An 18,751-nucleotide genomic window follows, 5' to 3' on the forward strand; every position below is an offset into this window, starting at 1 on the left:
ATGTGTACAGTGTGTATTTATATCTTTGTATTATGACACTTCTTACCTGTCCAGTGGGCTGCCAATAGTGTAACTAAGGAGGGGCTGTTCCAAGTAATACCCTGTATTTAGGCATTCATCTCTCAATGAAGTGAAGAGGGTTACCTGTCCAAGAGTTCCCCCCCCCCTATAATGTTAGAAATGGCCCATGAGGGGGGGAGGGGGAATATGATAGGTGTACCTTATACTTTGTTGTTGTTAAATTCCCCTTAATAAATGCTATCTGGAGGTTGACCCATAATGTTTGTGTCTAATCTGCTTGCCAGGTTTCTGTGAAAAAATAGTAATGTTTATTGTTTTTTCCTCAACAGTTTCCTTCCACGCCACAGGAATGGCAGACTGTGGCCTCCCACTTTGCCCAGCGGTGGGACTTTCCTAACTGCGGAGGGGCAATTGATGGGAAACACGTCCACATCGTCCCACCACCCAACTCGGGGTCGTACTATTATAATTACAAGGGGTTTAATAGTATAGTGATGTTGGCGGTGGTGTCGGCTAATTACGACTTCTTGTATGTGGACGTGGGGAAGAATGGCCGGATGTCCGATGGTGGAGTCATCGCCCAGACGGAGTTCTACAGGCGTCTCCAGAATGGCAGCTTGGACTTGCCACCTCCAGAGGACAATGTTGAAGGTCTCCCATTTGTGTTCGTTGCTGATGAAGCATTTGCGCTGGGGGACCACCTGATGCGGCCATTCCCGATGAGGACCCTCACCCCGGAACAGAGGGTTTTTAATTACCGGCTGGCCAGAGCCCGAAGAGTGGTGGAGAACACATTTGGAATCCTGGCCAGCCGGTTCCGATTATTTATGACACCCATCCATATGGCGGAGTATAAACTGAACCATATAATACTTGCCTGCTGTGTTCTCCATAATTTTCTACAAAAACATTCAGCCAACTATGCTGGCTCAGTTGGGCCTGAGGCCGGAATCCCAAATACATCAACAATGACGGCACTTGAAAGCGGCCGTCCTGGCTTGCCCTCCCTGAATGCCCGTGATGTCCGGTTACGATACCTGGAGTTCTTTGCGGGTAGGGGGGCTATCAATATGCCAGACAATCTGTGACACCTTTTTCAAATAAAAAACACCCAAAAGAAATTCTTGGTGGACATTTACTGCTTGTGTTTGTTTTAGCTGACCCTGCCAGAAATGTGTTGAGTGCAGAAAATGTCGTGATTGGGTAACCTTATAAAAAACAGTGTTGGCTGGTACTTCCTAAATGCAAAAACACATTTCACTACAAGTGCACTTGCAACTGCACTGAACCTGCACTTGTAGTGCAAAGAGGATTTGCCCTTAGGAAATAACCCCCATTTGTGCATAAAACAACAATTACATCACCCCAAAAGTGTTGTAGTGTTGAGACAATAATCCACACATTCTTGAGTAAGGCACTTTTTTATACCTGTACAATCACATGCGCATTTACCAAAGGTTTTTAAAACAAACCAACATGTTTGTTGTATAACAATGTTTGCAGTAGCATTATGAAAAATCAAAATATCCATTTCAGATAAAACAGGCCTGTGTAAAACCAACAAGAAAGCCAAAAAACTTGAACTTACAAAGTTCACATTAGGTAAAACCTGAAGGCTATATCAGACATCAGTATTTAGGAACTGGGTTTGATATAGCGTTCAGATGGGGGGAAATCACCCCTGGAAAAGCCAAATTTGGAAGATGCACACCAATTTACGAATGGCAACATGTGCTATCTGCCATCAGGGGGGATCAAGGGACGTGTTTTGGGGGAGAAAGCCTTTCCTCAATGCGACTTTATAATTGAGGAAGGTGTTGCTCCCCCAAAACGCGTCCATTGATCTCCCGTGATGGCAGATAGCACATGTTGGCACACTGTGTGCATCCTCCAAATTTGGCTTTTCTAAACATTTTAAAAATTTTTGGAAGATTGGACCACATTAATAAAACAGGTGATTTTGTGGGGTTTAAATTCGCCCCAAAACATCAATGATGTTATTATTTTTTTTAATAACATCACTGATTTGGTTCTGGATGTTTTGCAATTGGAGATTACACCCCATGATCTCCCCGATAAGTATCTGGGCACTTTCTGAAGTAAAGCGTTCAGGATCCCTCACATCACGATCACCTAAAAAGAGATAAAGAACAAAAAAAAGGTCTCAAAAATCTGCCACCATCCATCTCTTTTACCTGAGCCTGTGGTCGCAGACACTCACCTGTTGTGGTGCCAATCTCCACCACGTCTTCTTCTTCCTCCTGCTCTTCTTCTTCGTTTGGGGGTATTTCACCTTCTTCCATAGGTGGGGGGTCTGTGGTCTCCTCGGATGAGGGCTGTCCTCCGAGTCTTTTCTCCCCTATGTAAAACAAAAATGGTATAATTAGCACACAGATATTTGATGGCAGAACTAGAAATAGGAAACATTGCTTGGAAGTGGGGTACAATTGTCTATTTTAGCCGAGTTCCAAGATGTATATTTTTTTTATTGCCCTTTGTCAAGCTGCAATACTTTACATGTTTGGTACAAGCTTCACAGATGTAGCCCCCCCTATAGTATACACTGGAGCACCTGTGTGCCCCCCTAATAAAAATGGTGTTCTGGGGTCCCACACTAGTGCTCCAGTGTCCAGATGTGAAAACAGCTGCTCAGTGTCCTCTCTTTACACACAATCTAGTTGTCATTTCATTCTAGTAACAAACCCATCTACACAAACAAATCTTTGGCATCCAAGTAGGCCCCAAAAAATGTGTGAAAATGCATATGGCCTAAACAATGGTGTTCTAGAGGCCGAAATAAAAATGTTTGATACGAACGAATAACGGGCCCATGAACATTAAAGTTGCCCTTTTAAACGTTACAATTAATAAAAGCATATGGAGCAGAACGAACGTAATAAAGACAGAAAGAATAGGAACACAGCACAACTACTTACTTTTTTGCAGCACTCTCTGGATCTTTCGGTACTGCTCTGGCTCTCTCAACTTCAGGTCCGACCACCGCTTCCTGAGCTGATCTTTAGACCTTCGTACCCCGAAATTCCGCTCTAGACTCCTGACCACTTTACCAATGATTTTTGCCTTTCGGATGTTGGGGTTGGGGTAAGGCCCATATTTTCCGTCATAGTCGGACTTCCTCATGATGTGTACCATCTCCAACATCTCCCCAAACGACATATTTGTGGCCTTAAAACGTCTCCTTCTGGATCGGGACGTGCCTGGATCCGGCCTTTCCTCCTCCTCCTCCTCGTTGCTATAATTAGCATGCACCTGCTGTAACTCTGCCATCATGCTCTTCACCCACTGCGCCGAACGAAAAGGGGCGGGGAATACACTAGAAAGAACGTCAGGGGCGGGCGGAGTTACACGCATGCGCAGTGTGTATAAAGCGTAACACGCGTGCGTATTACGTACGATCTGTGAGCGGAGGAAGGAGCATTGGACGCGCCGATCGTAAGAACGAAGGTAAGAGACAAACTTGTGCCTATACTGCTTCTAGATTGAGGCCTATATTGTAACAAGATTAGGAAAGTTTTGTCTGACATTAGGCTTTGTCTTGTGTTGTGTCTTGCAGTGAACATGGATATCTTAATGAGAGATACTGACTTCATGTCACTATTCATTGATATGCTAAGTGAGCTGCCCTGTCTATGGGAGATTACCCACCCCCATTTCAAGAACCAAGCAAAGAGGAAGGCAGCACTGGAGCAATTGTGTGAAATTGTGAAGCAGGTGATCCCCACGGCAGACATCACTTATTTAAAGATTTTCATTGGTGGCCTGAGGAGCACATATCTGAGGGAGCGCAAGAAAGTCCTGGATTCACAGAGATCCGGAGCAGCAGATGACATCTATGTCCCCAGGATGTTGTACTACGACAGGCTGCACTTTCTGGCAGGCCAGACTGAACCCAGGCCATCCCTCTCAAGTCTTCCTTCTACGCTTCCTTCCCCCCCGGCTGAGGCTTCTGATGCCCAACCTGGGCCTTCCAGGCCGCATGTGGAGGAGCCCAGATTGAGCCAGGTATAGCATTCCTCTAAATATTTCTGCTTGTCCAATCAATGATGTTAACTAGATGTTAGTTTGGAGTACTAATTTAGGATTGTGATTGATGATGCAAAACATTACAACTATGTCCCTTTTTCATACACAGGGAAGTCTCAGCCAGGAGGTGGCCGGGCCGAGCCGGCTGGCTGATATCAAGGTCCCTCCACCCCCCCTGAAAAGAGAAAGTGGCAGTAGGACGAGTGCCCTAGAGGAGGCGGCTATCAGATTCTTTTGGAGGGCTACAGAGGTCCTGGGAGCACCACAGACCAGGCAGGAGAACATTGCTGCCTTCATAGCATATAAAATGCAGAGGATGGAGGAGGGCCAAAAAGCCATGTGTGAGGCCCTCATATCAGAGGCTCTGGAGAAAGGTATGAGGGGCCAAATTACACCTCACACACAGCTTTGGGATGGTCCTCCTCCTCCTCCCTCTCCTCCAGGTCCTCCCAGTCCTCCTCCAGGTCCTCCCAGTCCTCCTCCAGGTCCCCCCAGTCCTCCTCCTCCTCCAGGTCCTACTCCTCCTCCTGCCACATCTCCAACTGCACAGCCACAGCCCGGAAGGAAGTGTGAAAGGAAGACCAGACAGTGATTGCCCTGGGTCCAGTCTGGTCGGCCAAAAAATGCAGCCTCTTGTGGTACCACAGCCTGGGGACACAGATGTCATCTGCTGCTATCCGGATCTCTGCGAATCCCGGACCAGACTGCACTCCCTTACATATGGACTCCTCAGGCCACCAATTTTGATGTTGAAGAATTGATGTCTGCCTCCCTCTTTGTTTGGTTCTGATCCCTTAATAAAGGATTTTTGTTTTGAATTATACTCTTCTATGTGTTTTACTTCAAAAATGACAGTTTGTTTGTGAGGATTCAGGTACATTTCTAATATACAATGTGAAATGAACAAGGGACACCAACACCAAACAATCTCCTTGAGATTAAATAATAAAAGATATCAATGGTGTTGGGGTAACTTGACACACAAAACACACACAAAAATATTCTGGAGTAAAAATAAAAATAACATTGAACAAAGATCAGCCTTGGAAAAAATCCAAACATTAAAGAAAAAAAAAGGCTTAAAAACAAAATAAAAAAAACATAAAAAATATAAAACTGTCAGATGTGACAACTAATAACAATATATTGAGGGAATCCCACTAAAAAAACACAAATAAAAGTTTGTGAGAAGTGTGTGTGAATATGAGCAGCAAAACTACTTAATTCTTGTCACATTATAAAGAAGAAGAGAGTGCGCTGTATTAAACCATTTTTTACATTGCAGCGTGACGAAAGTGCTGTATCCATTGCGAACGCTAAGTTTACCAGAACGAGCTGTCCCGTGTCGGAATTTCTTCTGAGCATGCGTGGCACTTTGTGCGTCGGAACAGGCCACACACGGTCGGAATTGATGCGATCGGATTTTGTTGTCGGAAAATTTTATCTCCTGCTGTCCAACTTTGTGTGTCGGAAAATCCGATGGAAAATGTCCGATGGCGCCCACACACGGTCGGAATTTCCGACAACACGCTCCGATCGGACATTGTCCATCGGAAAATCCGACCGTGTGTACGGGGCATAAGTCTTTTCCCTTCTGGGCCCATATCCAAATAAAACATTTTCTTGACAACCCCGCGAACAGGGACAGCTTTGGGAAAAACCCAACAGTCTTATGCCCCGTACACACGGTCGGACTTTGTTCGGACATTCCGACAACAAAATCCTGGGATTTTTTCCGACGGATGTTGGCTCAAACTTGTCTTGCATACACACGGTCACACAAAGTTGTCGGAAAATCCGATCGTTCCGCCGGTGACGTAAAAAACGTACGTCGGGACTATAAACGGGGCCGTGCTTTCATCTCTTTATTTATTCTGAGCATGCGTGGCACTTTGTCCGTCGGATTTGTGTACACACGATCGGAATTTCCGACAACGGATTTTGTTGTCGGAAAATTTTATATCCTGCTCTCAAACTTTGTGTGTCGGAAAATCCGATGGAAAATGTGTGATGGAGCCTACACACGGTCGGAATTTCCGACAACAAGGTCCTCTCACACATTTTCCGTCACAAAATCCGACCGTGTGTACAGGGCATTAGAATCACTGTGTACCGCCCCCTCCCCCCAGAGTCAATTGATCTCAGTGCTCTACGCCGCAATGTTCGGGGAATCCTATACCTCCCTGCGCTCAGGAACACGCTTATTGGGAAACTGTACTGGATAGGGGGATAGAGGACGACACCAGTTGGGACCGAATTCATCTATATATCCACAAAGGCTCTCACAAGGTACACACACAGGAAAACGGGTATAAGATTAAAATGAAATGGTATAGAACGCCAGAAATACTCCACAAGTTTATCCCCATGGTCGCTGACCGATGTTGGAGATGTGAGCAAGACCCGGGGACCCTTCTCCATATATGGTGGACATGCCCAATGATCCAGCCGTATTGGAAAAGGGTCCACGCAGTAACAACTGAGATAACCTCGCTCCCCCTGGAATTCACACCAGCACAATACCTCTTAAACCTCTCCAAAATTTCCCATAAAAGATACTTCAAATCAGTGGCCATTCATATGATAAAAGCCGCTAGGCTCTGCTTACCGGTCCATTGGAAATCCAAATTACCTTCTATGAAGGAGTGGACACTCCGAATCAACTGAGCGATAGAGGAGCTGATCCACGCCTCACAAGACAGAATGCCGAATTTTTCGACTACTTGGGCTTCCTGGCTTGAATACTGGAACTCACAATAATACCAATCACTGTCGCAGGAAAGTCCTTGACTTTTGTGCCTCAGGTCCATGACCCTCCGGTGACATAGACCCAGAGAGCAATAGACCCTGTACACTATATGCTATGCCCGGGGACTCCTGGAGAGGGTAGCTGGTGGCTTCTCCCACCCCCTCCCCACATAGCACCCGGGCGGTCCGCACCTCCATTGGAAGTGCGACTCCCTCGCTTCCCCTCCCCCCCTCCCTACCCACCCTTCTACTCTGTTCTTTCTTCTGTTCTTTCTTCCCCTTCCCCCCTATTTTACATGGATTCTCTTCTAGGAGAGAGCTGGGATGGCAAGATGACCTAGAATCGGACGCTATGCACCCCCTACTAAAGACTTATAGTACGACCAAATGCCTTCTGCTCCCTTACTGGCCCTCAACGCACAGCACTACCTCCACTAAGTTACAGAGCATTGCAACAACATCGCCCTACTTGAGGGGGGGGGGGGATAAAAACCCTGCCACAACCACTAGAAATCAAAGGGCTAGTTCCCTACTAGATTGATTAAGGAGGGCACGTGAGGGGCACTAAATGTTGGTTCATTGGTTTATAAATGTTTGAATTATATTGCCTTGTTGATGCCAAATACACTAACTATGGTATGTTCTGAAATGTACTTTCTGTATTTCCTATGAATCTTTTCAAAATAAAAAAATTTGTGGGGAAAAAAAAAAAAAAGAGCGACAATTTTGAAAAAAAAAAAACGCATTATTTTTTACTTTTTGCTATAATAAATATTCCCCAAAAATATATAAAAAAACATTTTTTTTCCTGAGTTTAGGCCGATATGTATTCTTCTACATATTTTTGGTAAAAAAAAATCGCAATAAGCGTATATTGATTGGTTTGCACAAAAGTTATAGTGTCTACAAAATAGGGGATAGAATTATAGCATTTTTATTATTTTTTTTTTTTTTACTAGTAATGGTGGCGATCTGCTATTTTTATCGCGACTGCGACATTATGGCAGACACATCGGACAATTTTGACACATTTTTGGAACCATTGGCATTAATACAGCGATCAGTGCGATTAAAAATGCGAACTGAAGGGGGAGGGGCTAACTACTACAGGAAGTGACAGATTGTGGTTTCTATATAATAGGAACACACAATCAGTCACTCCTATCAGAACAGAACAGGGAAGCGTGTGTTTACACACACTCGTCTCTGTTCTGTGTCTCCTGGTCACGATCACTCGTGGCCGGCGGTCATCTGCTATCCGGACCTTGTGAGATTACGTACAGTAACGTGATTTCGCGAAGGGGATCCAGCCTGCCGCAGTGAAACTGCGGCGGCTGGCCTGGAAGCAGGTAACAGTGAATAGCTGTTTGTAAAGGCGCGGGCTGGTAAAAAACAAATGGCTTAAAAACAAATGGCTTGAAAACCTTAAAAACAAATGGCTAATCAGCTGTCAGCTTGATCTGTATGTGTCGACGGCCGCCGTTCATCATTAATGATGTTGGATTTACACTGGAGGACATTTTTCTTTTTTCATTTAATAGAGGACTTGTCAAAAACTGTTGTGTTTTTACTCACTTTTACTACTTTTTTGGTGAATGAGTAGGGGTACTACAGTACAGTATTCACATGGGGGGGCGGGCTCTGGGTGTCCCCTTGTTAAAGTCACCCACCCCCACAACCACGGGGCCTGGATTGTGGGGAAGAGGCCCCTGTCCTCATCAACATGGGGACAAGGTACTTTGGGGGTGGGGGGCAGACATGGTTCAGAAGGGGGGGCCTCGCTCCCCCCCCCCCGGGGTTAAATTAAGCTTTAAATTTCAAGCCCTTCTTGGAGGGATTTGTCTATTTGTCTCGGGTGGCTGGGAAACGTGACAAATAGATACTCTTCACCCTTTCTTCTTGATGGAGGTTTTTTCTGTTTGACTTTGTCAATAGTCTGTTGGGGATTTATCATCCTTATTTATATCTCCTCTTTTTTATAAAAATCTAAAAAAAAAAAAAAAAAAAAAAAGATGCTAGAAATTTAGTTTTGCTAGGGGTTTATTTAATCTTTATTAACCCCAGTACAGCCATGTCATTGCTTTATATTGCACTATTGCAACTATTATGTATATATTATTTATTTGTCTCTTTTTCTCATATATATATCTGTTTTCACAGATTTGTATGGATACCAGTTGTCTTCTGTCCTGCATGGTCTTCCCGGATGCCTTTTTGCCCCTTTGCCTCCATTTTGCACCAGTGACCTTCCACCCTGCACATCCAGGCCACTGGGTGCACTTGCACTCAGTGGCAGTTTTTTCCATCTATGAGCCTTTTTTTGATTGACTGGCGCCACAGGCTGCTGGGTTGCTTGGCAACCTTTGCTGTCTGTGCCGACGCCTCTAGCTGGCCCCTGTGCGCATCGGCGGGTGTATGACACGGAACGCCGCCACGCCTTGTGGGCGTGACTGCACCGCGTGCCACTCACCCGGGGACCAGCTTGAAGCGCATGTCCCGTGAGCGTGGCATCATAATACCACGCCATATGCCTCCACTCGTGGTGATTTTTTATTGCATGTCGCCTTCACTTGCGGTGATTAGCCTGCAATATATGCTAGCTGTCGAGGTGGGAACTTAATGCGGCTGTGATTGGTCATCCCCGCCAGCTGGATACTACAAGAGTAGTAATAGAGGCTCTTGCTTTTTGTTCATCTTCCACCTTCAGGCAACACCACGTCAAGCATCCCCTTTGCATTTGCATACAATTTTTCTTCTTGTGACTAGGTAAATTCTGATTTGTTTTTTTTTTTCATTCTGTTACCTCTGCTGTCTTAATATTTATTATTTTTTGTTTTGAATAATAGCCTCATTTAGTATATACATTTACAGTAAATATGTATATTATACTTCTTGGATATAATGGAAAATTGTTATCCATACTTATCGTAATTTTCCTTTCCCGGCTCTGCCTCAGGACAGCACAACCTCGGGTCAACCCCGCCCCTTGACCGCATATAGGACACCCCTGTATAGGTAGATAAAAGACAGGCAGTACTTGGTGCAGGTGTTCTTGTAAATAGCTTGCGACGGTCCAGGGAGGATGTGTGCTGTCCTGAGGCAGAGCCAGGAAAGGAAAATTACGGTAAGTATGGATAACAATTTTCCATTTTACTGGCTCAGCCTCATGTCAGCACAACCTCAGGACCTAACTAGCACACACTTAAAGGGAGGGAGAACGAAAAAACTCAGACACCAGGTGCTGCCAAAAGGTAAGTTTTTTAACATCTAGACAGAGCAGAAGACAATACAGAAGTTCCCATGAAACCTAATTGGGAAGATGCTACATCTAGCTTGTAATGCTTAATGAAAGTGTTAGGAGAACTCCAGCTTGCCACCTTACAGACCACATCCGCTGATACTTTGCACCAGGCTGCCCAGGAGGACGAGACTGCTTTGGTTGAATGCGCACAAATTTCCTGGGAAGGGGAGAGGCCTTCTAGTGAGTATGCTGTCTGGATTGTTTTCACCACCCACGACAAAATGACCCTCAGGGAGGCCGGTATGCCCCTTCTGGGGCCATTTGGATATATAAAAAGAGCCTCAGACTTTCAAATGCCTCTGTTCTCTCCAAATACGTCTGCAACATGGTCTTCAGGTCCAACTTGTGCAGTTCTGACCCCTCCGGGTCCAAAGGTGAAGGTGAAAAGGCTGGAAGAACTGACTGCCATATAAAGTGCAACTCCGAAGAGACCTTCGGCAGGAAACTTGGAGAAGGCCATAAACAACTCTCTCTGGGAAAAATGTGCAATACGGCTCTTTACAGGAAAATCCAGCAATCTCGGAAACTCGCCTAGCTGACACTACTGCTGTCAGAAATACTATCTTCAAGGTTAGAAAAATAGGATTTTTTACTTACCGTAAAATCCGTTTCTCTGTGTTCATTGACAGACACAGCCTTCTTTATTCTGAACGGTAGGGTTATATCATCTCCGTCAGTATATAACCCCCTCCCTGTTCTAGGTATTCAGTTTAGTAGCAAGCAGTAATAGAAGTATCAAAAAACTCCATAGAGGGGTAGGTGCTGTGTCTGTCAATGAACTCAGAGAAACTAATTTTACGGTAAGTAAAAAATCCTATTTTCTCATTCGTTCATTGACAGACACAGCCTTCTTTATTCAGAACGGTAGGGACGTCCCAAAGCATTGCTGAACATGAGGGGTGGGACAGCGAAAAATCCCAAGGCTAACGCAAAAGCCAACCAGGTAACAGGAGCTTCACACAGGACAAGCTGAAAAACAACCTGAATGATACCCCTTCAAGAGGGATTAGACCCTCTTAACAGCAGCCTGCAAAAAGCTTGCAGCCAAAAAAGGCACCCGCAGATGCCAACCCATCCACTTCATAGAACTTGTGAAAAAATGCGCCACGAATGCCTGAAGACAGAAGGCCCAAGACTAGGCGCCCAAAAAGAATGCGCCATAACAGGGAAAGCAGGAACCCGATTCCTGACAGAATAGCCCAGAGTCATCATCTGTCTGATCCATCCAGAATAAGGTTGCAGAAGAAGCCTTCTTTCTTGGCCTGTCCGTGAGTACAGAGAGCCTGACCTCTAAAAGACTCAGTGGCAAATACAACCGAATCCCCCAAACCACATCCTGGGCAGATAAAGCAAATTCCTTGGGATGTATTGTCAGGGATACAAGAAAGGAAACACAATGTACTTGTTCAAATGGAAACCCAGGGAGGGAACTATAGAAAAGGGCGAAGCACCGCCTAAACCTGGGTAAGGTAAACGCGAAGATAACGCCACCCTTTTCGACACCCTGTGAGCAGAGGTGAAAGCCACCAAGAGGCCACCTTCCGAGACAGACTGAGCAGTGGAATCTCTCGATATTTTGAGAGAGGGAGAGAGAGAGCGGCTCCTGGAGAACCGAAAACACCAAGTTCAGATCCCACGGTGGTAGAAAAAAACAGACGTCTAACCCCTTGAATAAGGGTGCGCACCAGGGAGCGCGAGACCAGGGGATGCTGAAGACAACCACCCAGGCTGACACCTGGCCCTCGATGGTTCTCGAGGTGCATTCCTGCTAAACCCCTCATAAATGGGGATTGGAATTGGAGCCACCTAGAAAGAACAAGGGTGAATGCACGATGATTCACACCAGGATATATGCACTCTCCACACCTGGAGTTTAAAAACCTCCTAAAAGATGGACTCCCTAGCCATCAACAGTGTCGGAACTGCCGCACCTGGCTCAACACAGCCAGGTGGTTAAAATCAGTGATTCTAAGGCAGGATGGAAGAACGGGTCTGGGACCATAGATCCTTCTTGAGAGGCAGTCGACAAGGAACGCCGGCGACCAGGCGCACCTGGTAATACTGGCAACAGCCAGGGCCGCCACAGCCTATTTGACCCGTCCTGGTGAAGGGCATAATCCATCGTGGTTGCCTTGTCTGACTAGAACCGTACCGGGAGCCCCCGAAGTCGATCCGTCCATGATCCAGGCCTAGCCTGATCGCTTGAAGTTCCAGGATATTACCTGGTAGTCCGAATTCCACCAGCGTACAATGACCCTGAGCAGAGCTCAGTCGCAGGACGTCGTACCCGGACCGACTGCCATTGGCGGTCGCCCTGTTTAATACAAGGGGAGAAAGGATTTATCCCACCGAAGAACCGGAGAGAGAGCCACCAGACCAGGGAACCCTGGTTTCCTAACTCAGCCGAATCCGATTGTTCCGAGCCCTCGGGCATTTGTCTCATGCCAGGATCTCCCCGAAGGGAGCTTGTCTGGAACTGCGCAAATCGTTTCAAAAAGGTAGAAACTCTCAGACCCAACATCCACACACAGGTCCGCAGAGGGTCTACCTGCCGGAAAGAAAAATAAAAAACGCAGCATGCAATTTCTGGAGTTTGTCCAAGAGAAGAAAACGCGCTGGCCTGAGCTGAAGCTCGGGCTTAGATAATCCGACGTTCTGGAAGGGCCCAAGCAGACTTCAGATAGTATAGATGCCTACTGAAATCAGTCAAGGTCTGTATAGAAACGACATTGCCCCTCGGGGTAGCCGAGGAGTGGCAAAAGAAGATCGTCCAGGCAGCCAGGAACGCAAACCCCCACAGATGCAACAACTCCCGATCCGGGGCCAACACCTCGCGAATACCCGAGGAGTGGTGGCCAGACTATGCGCTGATCATGCGCCGCACCCACAGCAAAACGGAGGAAGTGCTGGAGTCAGGCACATAACTAAATGTGTAAACAAGCATTCGTGATGTTGATAGAAATCAGAAGGTCCCCATGACGAAGGGGTGCTACTGCCATGCTAGCGGACTCCATCCTGACCTTCTGTACCCACACAAGGCAGGTCAGGGCCTTAAACTGTTCCCGACACGGGAACCGTGACAACCACACTCTGCAGCAACGGAGCCTGCACATCCCCCCCGCAGAGAACAGCAAGCGGTCCAGCAGTAGACGCCCATTGGAAGTATTAACATCCAGGGTAGCCCCCAAAATACCTGTCTAAGCACCACTGGGGAGACCTTAGAAGCTCAGCAACCAGGGCAACTATGGCCAAGAGGAGTAGCTGACATACTGCAGTGCCTAGACCATAGGTCCGGCAATGCAGCAAAGGCAGGGGAATTCCCAAATGGGTACCTCACAGCAAGCGATTTTTATTTATTTATTTTTTTAGAAACACAAATGCACTCTAGACCCTCCCAGTCTTCAAGGACAATATTGTTAATATAAGAGGGAAAGGGGAACGCTTTCGCCGCACAAGACGGCTTATGAGGTATCAGCTCTCCACCGCAGCCACCGCTGCAACCCCATCTTGAAAGTTCCCTGCACAGATGTAATAAGTGCGATAACCAGCGCTTTTTCGTGCCCTACTGCAGTCATCCTCTCTCCCTGACAAGATAGGGAGCGTGGTCACGACCCGGCAAGGTGGGCCACGTCCTTAGAGCCAGATAGGAGACAGAGGGGGGAGGGCAGGGGTGCCATATACTAGGCTATATGCCTAAGCGCTACCCCAAAAAACACAGGGGGAGGGGGCCACCAACTGGAACCCCCCCGCCCGAGGTTCACATATTGGATGTCCCTTGAGGCCCCTCACAGGGGGCACAGACTAAGGCCCCTTGACAGGGAGGACAAAACAGAGCCCCTAACAGGGGGCGCAGACCGGGGCCCCTCACAGGGGGCGCAGACCAGGGGCCCCTCACAGGGGGCAAATACCGGGGCCCCTCATAGGGGGCGTACACCTCGGGCCCCTCACAGGGGGCAAAAACCAGGGCCCCTCACAGGGGGCGCAAACCAGTGCCCCTCACGGGGCGAAAACCAGGGCCTCTCACAGGGGTCAAATACCGGGGCCCTCATAGGGGCAAATACCGGAGCCCCTCACAGGGGGCACAGACCGGGGCCCCTCAATGAGGACACATTCTGGGGCCCCTCACAGGAGGCACATCCTGGGGCCCCACATGGGGACACAGACCAGGGCCCCGCACAGGGGGCACATACCGGGGCCCCGCACAGGGGCACAGACCGGGCCCCTCACAGGGGCACAGACCGGGGCCCCTCACAGGGGCGCCGATCCAGGAGGACAGAAGCTGCGGCCCAATAGGTACAAAAACACGGCCCAGTAGGCCGCAAAAGCCGCGGGTGCGGTAGGCCGCAAAGCCGCGGCCTAAATTTTTTACCACCAGCCGCAAGTGGAGGAGAACCCCAGAGGGACCGACCACCCCAGGGAGTACCCGCGCCCCACACCACTCTGGGAAAGGAGAGGAGGGGACCCCTTACTTACCTCTCCAGTGAAAAGCGCGGGTAACGCTCTCAGACAGATCCTCCTCGCCACCGAAGTGGGGGGCTGTCGGCCATGAGGAACGCTGCGACACAGGCCGAGACCCGGTCCTATGCGACCTTGCGAGACGTTTAACTCGCAGGGCCAGCCCCTGTCCAGTGGGGCTATGTCGCGGCTGACCTAGCGCGTAGCTGTGGTCTGCGCGCGCTCGTTGGCCAGACTGGGGTGACCTCTGGATCAATCATCCAGCCCGTCGCCCAGCCCGGCAGTTGATTGTAGATCTCGCCTGGAAAAAATCCAGGAAAAAGAAAAAATAACAAACAGCAAAAAATTTCCCAGTACTAGAGATCCCAGCAGGGAACTAGGTCCTTACTCCTGACTAGGCAGAAAAAAACTGAATACCTAGAGCAGGGAGGGGGTTATATACTGACGGAGGACAGCCCATGGGCGTAGCCAGGGGTTGTTTTTTTGTTCTGCCTAGTCCTACTCCTGTGGAAATGACATAACCCTACCGTTCTGAATAAAGAACGCTATGTCTGTCAATGAACGAATGAGAAATATATAGAGCTAGTCGAATCCGGAAAAAAAGGTGACTTCAGTAACCCTTTCGGTACCAGTGGAAGGTCCCATCTCGGAAACATGGAAGGGATCAGGGGCCGAATCTTGATGGCCGCCTTGAGGAACCTGGTAACAAGCTGATCTTTAGCCCAAGGGATCTGAGTTAACGCTGTCAGCGCCGAGACTTGCACCTTAATGGTATTGTAGCTGAGGCCTACATCTAGACCGGACTGAAGAAAAGATATAGCATATTCGCCACCAAGGGGTTCTGGAATGAAAACCCCTGTTGGGACTCGAATCTCCTCCAAACTCTGTGATAGGTGGCTTTAGTAGAAAGTTTTCTTGCTGAAAGAAGGGTTGACACCACTGACTCAGACAGATTTAGACTGTTCAGCCTGTCCCTTTCAAAAGCCATGCAGTCAAGGCTAGGCAGGCTGGATTGGGGTGAAACTGGCCGTGCTGAAGGAGTAGGCCCCAATTCTGAGGCAATTTGACTGGTGGGCATGCCACCAGGTGACAGAGGAGGGAGAACCATGGCCTCCTCGGCCAGAATCGAGCAAATACTATCGCCAAGACTTTCTCCTCCATGATCTTCAATAATGACCGGAGTATTAGAGCCGTCAAAGGGAATATGTATACCCGACTGAACTTCCATTCCTGGGAGAGAACGTCCTGTGCCAGGGCCTGTTGACAGAAGAACCAGGGAACCTGGCAATTGTCCGGAGTTGCCATAAGGTCCACCTCGGGTATCCCCCACCGATCGAAGATCTCCATGAGATATTTCAGGTTCAATCTCCACTCTGTGTTGCTGGTGAAGTTTCGACTCAGATGGTCTGCCAAGGTATTCTGCACCCCTGGGAGATCTAGCAGGTGATCCTCGGCAAACCTGAAGATCTCTGATGCTATCCAGAGCAGGCGTAGACTTCTTGTTCCTCCCTGTGTCATGACATAAGAAACAGCCATCTTGTTGTCCATTAACAGTTTAACCCTCTTGCCCTGAATGATGGGAAGAAAAACCTTTAGAGCTTCCCTGGCCGCTGTGAGTTCCAGCAGGTTTGATAAACAAGGGACCGGAGGAGGCCATCTGCCCTGAGCATGCCGTCCCTGGCAATGCCCACCCCAACCCTGGAGACTTGCATCAGAGGTGATTGTGATCCACTCCCCAGGGTTGATGGGTTTGCCCCGGGATAGGTTGTCTTCTCTGCTCCACCACTGCAGAACATTGTGAATAAAGGCCAGAATGTGTATCTTCTGGTGTAGCGAACCACAACTCCATTGGCTAAGAAGACCGAATTGGAATCTCTTCGTGTGCCATTGCGCCAATGGAACTGCCGGATACAGGCCGTCGGGCTCTCTAAAAAACTCATCCTATTGTGTACATAGGAGAGGCTGCCATCTCCAAGGCTTTTGCTGCAATGTGGATTATCTTGTCCTGTGGAAAAAACACTTTGTATTGGAGCATGTCAAAAGACATGCCCAAATAAACTAAGGTTTGTCATGGAGTAAGCTGGCTTTTTGCCGTGTTTATCATCCATCCGAACTGAGTTAAGGTAAGAACTTGATCCCGGTGCCATAGCAAAAAGATCTTCATAACAAGCAAGGATCAGGACATCGTCGAAGTAATGGAATATTCTTATTCCTCTTTGTCGAAGATAGGCAATTACCGTTACTAAAACTTTTGTTAAAGTCCTTTGCGCCGAGCTGAGCCCAAAGGGAAGGAATCTGAATTGAAAGTGGTTGCCCACGTAGAAAAACCTTACATAGTGTTGATGAACCTCAGCCACTGGGATATGGAAATGTGCGATTTTGAGGTCTACTGAGACCATCCAGTCGCCCTGATGAATTACTGCTAATATAGTCTTGAGCGACTCCATGCAGAATGGCTGTGGCTTCAGAGAAGAATTCAGGTTTCTTAAATCTAAGACAGGGTGCCATTTTCCTGATACTTTCTGGATGAGGAAGAGAGGGGAATATACTCCCCGACCCTGCTCTTCTTCTAGCACCGGTACAATAGCGTGAAGAGCTAGTAACTCTGTGATGTATGCCTCCAGTGATGCCCGCTTTTCTGCTGAAGTGGGAATTTCCATTGAAACAAAGAGTATTCTTGGAGGAGAACTTTGGAACTGAAGATGAAGGCCATTCCGAACCACTTCCAAGACCCAGGAATCTGTTATCCTCTCTGCCCAGATACCAGTGTAGATGGTCAGTCTTGCATCCACTGGTGGTCCCCGGGTGGACCGCCCTTCAAAAGGACTTTGCTGTGGATTTTGGAGCTTGAGGGGCTTTTGACTTTAAATTATCGGCAAAGGTGCCGCGAGATTGCCACGAAAAGCGCAAAAACTCTCTACCTGGCCGATAGGAACTGGCCTCCTTGAACTGATCCCGGGGTCTTCTATTCGTCCGATATGACTGTGGACGACCCTTTTCGGTCACCGGGCACCTGAATTACAGCGGTGGGGGTGTTTTTCGGAAGCACCTGATTAGAGCCGTAGGCGTCCAAAAAAGTGAGAAGCGGGCGCAACACTGTGCGTACCTTGTCACTCAGCTCAATGTTAGCAAAGGAATTCGCTTTGCTAACCTTGACCCGCCTCTCAGCCAATCAGGTTGCCGTGTCAATTACCAGTTGCCTGATTGGCTGAAACGTCAGGCGCTGTTATTGGATGCCTATCAGGCGTCTAACCATAGGAGAGGATGGGAGGAGAGGAGGACGGGAGGAGACACATGGAGGGGAGAAGACGCATGGAGGGGAGAAGACGCATGGAAGACACCGTTCGCTGTCACCCACTGCCCCACCGAGACAGGGTCAGTGCCGGCAGATGGCGAGCAGGTAGGGGGGATCACAGTGGCAGCATTGGATGGCACAGTGGCAGCATTGGATGGCACAGTGGCAGCATTGGATGGCACAGTGGCAGCATTGGGAGCATTTGATGGCACAGTGGCAGCATTGGATGGCACAGTGGGAGCATGTGATGGCACAGTGGCAGCATTGGGAGCATTTGATGGCACAGTGGCAGCATTGGGAGCATTTGATGGCACAGTGGCAGCATTTGATGGCACAGTAGCAGCATTGGGAGCATTTGATGGCACCGTGGCAGCATTGGAGGGCACAGTGGGTGAATTTGATGGCACAGTGGCAGCATTGGGAGCATTTGATGGCACAGTGGCAGCATTTGATGGCACAGTGGCAGCGTTTGATGGGCACAGTGGCTGCAATTGATGAGCACAGTGGCTGCGTTTGATGGCACAGTGGCTGCATTTGATGGCACAGTGGCACAGTTTGATGGGCACAGTTACAGTGGCTGCAACTGATGGGCACAGTGGCTGCATTTGATGGCACAGTGACGGTATTTGATGGCACAGTGGTGGCGTTTGATGGCACAGTGGCTGCGTTTGATGGCACAGTGAGGCTGCAATTGATGGTTTTTTTTTAGAATTTTTCAATTTGTTTGCGCCCCCCCAAAAATGTTGAGCACCAGCCGCCACTTGAGAGCAGGTTCTCAAATTTTCCGACAACAAGATCGTGTGTACACAAGTCCGTCGCACAAAAGTTCACGCATGCTCTGAATCAAGCAGAAGGAGCCACACTGGCAACCCACAAGAAAATGTATG

Source organism: Aquarana catesbeiana, linkage group LG03, assembly GCF_042186555.1.
Source record: "Aquarana catesbeiana isolate 2022-GZ linkage group LG03, ASM4218655v1, whole genome shotgun sequence".
Classification (NCBI taxonomy): Eukaryota; Metazoa; Chordata; class Amphibia; order Anura; family Ranidae; genus Aquarana; species Aquarana catesbeiana.